The following is a 6,998-nucleotide window of genomic DNA, read 5'->3' on the forward strand; positions in this document are numbered from 1 at the left end:
GTTACAACAATAATAATAATAATAATAATAATAATAATAATAATAATAATAAGTAGAAGAAGAAGGATAAGGGTATGTTTGACGTCCAAGGTACTTTATTTTGATCTCTTCAAATAATCTCTCGTTTTACCTTTTTCCAAATTCAATTCAAAATTTCAAAATTCAAGGTAAAAAGTCAAGCCAAACTACGTTTCCTTTGAACTGGGCACAAAACAAAAATCACACAAAGCGCCCTCTCTCTATATATATGTGCTATTGCTATTTATTTTCTTCATCTCAAATCGCAATAATATCCCATTTCATAAACTATAACTCTTTCTCATCATTTTCCAACCAAACTTATTAAGTAGCTACTAGCTTTTATTTTGCCTTCCAAATATAAGACATTATTATTATTATTCACATAATCAGAAAAGTGATACTATATATATACTTACAAATTAATTATTTTAAGAGCATGTTTTTCTCAAACAATTATAGGAGGATCCTCTTGATAGCTATTGTGATTATGTTGGTAATTTTGGTTGCAAACCCTAAATTGGCACTTATTATTAACATTAAATTTAGAATATAAATAGATAATAATCTTCATTTGTTCTCAAATATAGTAATAGATTAATCAAAATATGTAAGGAAAAATTAAATTCTCAGTTTAAGTTTAAATTTAGAAAAAAATTGCGCTTTCCGCAACTTTTTGAGTTTGAAATGGAAAAGGTCGGTTAATTATTGATTTATTTAAATTCATTAAAAAATATCATTTAGTTCATTGAAAATTTTTATTTATTTGTTTATTTTCATCTTAAATAATATATTGGAGATGCCTTTCATTTAATTTGATTTGTACGACAGTGTCTTAAAAAAAAAAACTAAATAGTGTAGCACAATATCAAAGTCATGCTATTTCTCGTTAAGAAATTGTTCAAAAATTCAAATTACCAACTTAAGACGTACTTACGTCAGTTTTTCATTTCATATCCGGCCAAACTGTCCATTAAATCGATTATTAAATTATTAAAAAGTAATAAAAATTGTTAGAGTTGACTGTGATAGTATCTCCCCCCCTTTTCTTGAATTCCTGCTTTTATCAAAAACTGTTGCGGAGACGGGATTTGAACCCGTGACCTCAAGGTTATGAGCCTTGCGAGCTACCAAGCTGCTCTACCCCGCGGTAAAGAGAAGAATTGACAACTAATGCACAAACAAAGATTGAATGTGCCCCTTTATCATTCTGTACAAATAGAATAAACCATTTGTACAGAATGGTAAAGGGGCCCTCTTATGATCGTTGATCATAAAAATGAATAAAACATTGAAGAGAATTTTTCAATCTACCCTTACCAATAAATAAAAAAAATGTTTTCAAAATTCTTCTAATTTTTATGTCTAGAAAACTGGCTTATTTAGTACTTTCTATTTTTTATTACTTTTCTATTTGAATCTTATTTCAAGATTTTTTCTTGGGCAAAAAACTAGAATAAGCCAACGTTGGAAATGTGTAATCTAAATACGCCAAAGTGAAAATCGTTTCAGCAATAAGCCAAACGTGAATTTTATGTAATTCGAACCAGGGTGGTTCGAATTAGGTGAAGAGGAGTTTTGTGTGTAATTCGAACCAATGTGGTTCGAACTCCCACCAAAAATTTCTTCATAAATCGAACCAGGTTGGTTCGAACCTTGGCTGCACATAGTTCGAACCAGGGAGGTTCGAATTATAGAGAGAGATCCGGCCTGAGTAATTCGAACCGTACTGGTTCGAATTATACAAACCATAATTCGAACCGGGCCGGTTCGAATTAGTGGGAGATAGACCTCTATATAACCGTTCTAAGCGTGAGTTGGTCTCATTAGACCAGTAAGATGGCTAGTGAGGAGAGTTTTGTTGTTCTGGTTCACCACAGAGGATCCATTAAGAGGAAAACTCGTTCCGGAGTAAAGTTCACAGATAAGGATCCTCTCTGTATTGTCGTGAATCCAACGACAAGCTATGATGACCTTGTTAGATCTGTGCTGATGAAACTTGGCCTGGAAGGTGCGAAGCGGGTTAAGAAGTTTTTCTATCGCATTCCAGTCACGATCCTGCACGATACGGTGAAGTATGATTGTCTCACGATTGGTAGTGATGAGGACCTGCAAGTCATGTTTCTTTGTCGGAGGCAGTTTTCGGAGGTGAGGACACCAGAGTTGCTCGCAAAGCTGATTGATGTGGTATCCAGCTCAGGGGGTTCCAACTGGAATACCACCAATGTAGCCACGGCAGCTGGCTCCAGTTCCAGGGCTGCCGTGGCTTCTTCCTCCGTCCCAGTGTACGAGCCAGCGGTCCAACTTGTCGCCTCCCCGTCTTTTGCTGTTGATCTGAATGACGGCATAGGCGACGAGGCAGGATCCTTTGATATTATGCCGAACGCTTTAGAGGGCGTTCCACCGGTTGGCGTCGGAGACGGAGTCTTGGGTGATGCAGATGAGGACGACGTCGAGCCGGATACGATTGAGGATGACAGCGGCGACGAGGTTAGAGCGACTGGTCCTGCATTGGCGGGCAGTGGTTCTAGCTCTGGCACACAGCAGTATCCACCACATTTTTTCTCATTGGACTTGGACGCCATGAGGCATGAGGGGGTTTTAGGGCACGCTGTTGGATTCGGAGCTAGAGATGCGGAAGGGACTGCTGGTCTGACAGAGTTCCAGGTTGGTCAGCAATTTCAGGATAAAGACGAGGCCCTACGATGTGTGACTGGGCGAACCGGATTGACTACTCCTTGTGGACTCAGCATCGTGATGAGGGTCGGAGATTCGGTCACATGACGACCAACATCTCCGAGTGTGTGAATTCAATCCTCAAGGGGGTCAGAAATCTCCCTGTAGCATCCCTGGTGAAGGCAACATATTGTAGGCTTGCGGAACTCTTTGTTCGCAAGGGGAGAGAGGCTGAGGCGCAGATGGGAACCGGACAACAATTCAGTCAACATTTCGTGATCATCGTCCATACCATGATCAGGCCACCTAAACTCACGCTGGCTCCGCCGTGTCCCCACACCCATCCTCCTCTCAACCCTACGCCTGTCCGGCACGTCCTCAGGACGATCCATGTCAGGAACTCACCCCGGACCTCGCTGTGACGCCTCAACTGGAACCAGAACTGATCTAGGATCCCCCAGCTGCGTGTCCGGAGACAAGAACCTCTTCCCATGCTGACTCCACCAATCAAGGAACTCATGCGACGGTCCGGGGTCGGCAACAACGTCGAACCTCAGCACACTCTGCTGACGAGAGTCCCAGTAGAGATGCCACTTCTCCAAATAAGACGGAAACCACCAATCGCCACCTCTACCGTCCTTGGACATCAGAAAGTCGATGTTCAGGGCGGGAAGCGGAGGGGGCTGCACCCCTCCAAACTGCGGAAGAACACGATCTATCTGATGCCACTCTATGACAGCAAAGTAGATCAGCGCGGTCACAGAGCGCCACAACGCCATATGCCGAGGCTCCAAAACCTCCGGATGCAAAACCTGAAGTACGTCGGGGCTACTGTACGGCATCCATATGAACTGCACAACACAAGGAAGCCATTCTTGTCAGGGCAACTGTTGGAACCAAATAGAAAGGCTTGATTATAAAAGGACACTTGTTAACTAGCATACTCACCTCCCTGTCCTGTAACCGGTCTATCCTGAGCCTCCACATCGCCACTCTAGGACCCTTCTCGCTCCCGGAAGGGTTGTAACCTGACCATCTGCAAGATACACATGTGTTACATCAACTGAAATATGTGTTTAGAGTATGCAATAGACTATTAATGAAATGCAGTGATGTGTGTAAAATTCAAACAGATAAGGCCGTTTCTAGTACCTCGAGGCCAACGGCCAGCTGAACGTCTCATATCCTGCAGGCCTAAACCGAGGAAAGCGCCAAAAGATCCAAGACTGAAGTAGCTGAAGCGGGCCGGCTAACTTGACGACATGTCTGTTCGCGACTCGGCACATGCAACGGTACAACCAAGCCAGTGCTGCAGAACCCCAGCTGTAGGTACCCAGCTCCTCCAGCCTCGCTACGTACGGAAGCCATCTGATGTGAATCCGGTTCCCGGACTTGTCCGCGAATAGCTGCGTGCCCAACAACATCATGATGTATGCACGGGCATATCGGCGCACAGTCTCCTCATCTGCATCCTCCGGGCACTCGCCAAAAGTCTCCTGAAACCAGCTGCAGTTCACGGCGTACTTCTGAACCTGACTAGGAGGAGGTATAACTCCGAGCAACTCCTGGAACCAGACCCAGGCTGGACGGCCACCCTCGATGTATATATGAAACTCTGACAGGCACCCGCTCACGTAACGGCCGTCCACTGGCAAACCCAGCTGGTATGCCACGTCCTGGAGTGTGATAGTGCACTCTCCGAACGGCATATGAAACGTGTGTGTCTCGGGACGCCATCGCTCCACGAATGCACTGACAAGGGCCTCGTCTAGCCGGAACCATCGGTCGTTCAACCTTGCAAGATGGTATAGACCTGCCATTTGTAAGTACGGAACGTATCTATCATCCAGTCGCATGCCCTGCTGCCGCCGCATGCTCCTAATGCATCGCTGGGGCTGCGAGTAGTAATGAACCGCATAGTTAAAACCAGCTTAAAAACTAACCACAACCGTAAGCAACGCGATAAATCATCAACAAACCATTCTGCTAAATAAAACCGCATAACATTACATGAAAGATAAGCAACTGGAAAACAAACCCATATACCGCACAACTAAGCCGTTAACATAAACCGGCTTAACGAGATCCACTAACAAGAAAAACCTTAACTAAACCGGTTTACATAAAACATATAGCGTAAGACAACTACAATCAAACAAGTCAAACAAATCACCAACATAAAACCACTAACGAAAACCACCTACCCTAAACCACTCAAATAAACCGCTTGCATAAACCACTCACAAAAATCGGTAACATAAACCACCAAAAAAAACCACTAACAAAAACCACTAACTTAAACCACTAACTTAAACCACTAACATAAACCACTACCCTAAACCACCAACCTAAACCACTAACATAAACCACTAACTTAAACCGCTAACTTAAACCACTAACATAAACCACCTACATAAACCACTAACATATACCACCATCTAACCCACATGCAAAACTACTAAGTCACAAATACCGCTATAATAAAAAATATTTCCGTACTAACCTCGTCGTTGATGACCCCGGCTATATGAGCGACTCCGTCCAAGCGATATAACCGTGCCGGATCGTCCCCCATCAGCAGAGTATTTCGTTTGGGTCTTCCTCGGAGAGAATCTGGGCGTTTTCTCTGAGATTTGGTGGGGTAGGGGGAAGGAATAATAGTTCGAATGAGGGTGATTCGAACTCCTTATATAGCCGAATCACCCCTAATTCGAACCAGCTTGGTTCGATTTATGAAGGACCATGCCAAGGGTAATTCGAACCAGCCTGGTTCGAATTACATACGTTGCACAATTGGCTATAGTTCGAACTAGAGGAGTTCGAATTACTTGAGTTAGTAGTTCGAACCACATTGGTTCGAATTACATACAAAGCTCCTCTTCACCTAATTCGAACCACCCTGGTTCGAATTACTAAGGTTTGTAATTCGAACCACCCTGGTTCGAATTACATAAAATTGATGTTTGGCTTATTGCTGAAATGATTTTCACTTTGGCGTATTTAGGTTACACATTTCTTGCCTTGGCTTATTCTAGTTTTTTGCCCTTTTTTCTTTTAGTGTCGTTTTTGTTCTATTTTCCTTTCTTTCAGTTAAAAAGAACTCCAAAGTCTACAATTTTGTAGATCACGGTAAGAGAAAGAGAAATTTCTAATATTTTTTCTATTTACTTTTTCGATATTTTTATCTATCTATCTATCTATCTATCCGAGTAATTAATATTAATTGAATTAAAATATTTTAATTAATATTAAATAAAATAATAGAAATAATAAGAGAAGAGACTGTAAGTGAAAATATACTGTGTATACTGTGCGTATGAAATTATATTTTTATTATTTTAAATATTATAATAAGTGATTGTGTGTATATTTTTAGTTTTTATTAATATGTATAGATAGTTCTAATTTAAAATTTTAAATATATCTAAACCAATTTGGATTTGTCAAGTGATTAGCTTAGTCGTCCGCTTAAATAAGTATTGGGGATTCAAATTCCATCTTGTACGTGTAGTAACTCATTGACAGCTAATTACATACTCTTAATAGAACTCAAATTTACGATAAATTAGTTCTTAACTTATTAGATATCGTGGGAAGTGAAGTCAAAAAAAGTTCTATACCTAAATTTTATTATATTTTTATCTCAACTGTTAAATTTTTCTGAGTCTATTATTGTATATACATTTTTCTAATCAAGTGATATGAGGATGTTTTTTTAATATATAGGACTATATATATTATTAATGTATATATAAATTATTCATGTCAATAAAAGAATAAATTAAAATCCACATGACATTCAATTCTTTACTTTGAAAAACAAATGAGATGAATATAAAAAACATTATTCTTGTTTAAATTAGACCTAAATTAAACTAATATATAATATAAAATTGAAAGTCAACATACAAATAAATTTTGGGACTTACGTACGGCACACAAGTCAAATGTTATGAATAAGACCCTTGTCAAACGTGAGACGTGGCCATATATGTTGTCACCTATCACATCACATCACATATATATGCTAATACCAGGTCCACACGTTCTTCCTCAAATAAGAATAACTTAAATTCTTTCAATGTTTGTTGCCTTGTTTTAGGGCAAAAATATTAACTATTAGTGAAATACTACGAAATACAGAAATATATTTTTTTTAATTATTTAATAAAATATGATATTTTATTTTATATTTTTTAAATAAGACTAAAAAAAATAAGTAAAAAAAATATTAAATAATAAAAAATTATACTTTATTAAATAATTAAGAAAAAAATTAAAAAAATTTACTCTCGTTTGAAATA

General features: G+C 39.4%; 1 non-coding gene across 1 annotated transcript; it reads right to left on the reverse strand.

The window, feature by feature from the left end:
• TRNAM-CAU lies at positions 1,095-1,168 on the reverse strand. Its single transcript has one exon. It is a non-coding gene; the product is annotated as a tRNA-Met (tRNA).

Source organism: Arachis ipaensis, chromosome B02 (genome assembly GCF_000816755.2).
Source record: "Arachis ipaensis cultivar K30076 chromosome B02, Araip1.1, whole genome shotgun sequence".
Taxonomy (NCBI): Eukaryota; Viridiplantae; Streptophyta; class Magnoliopsida; order Fabales; family Fabaceae; genus Arachis; species Arachis ipaensis.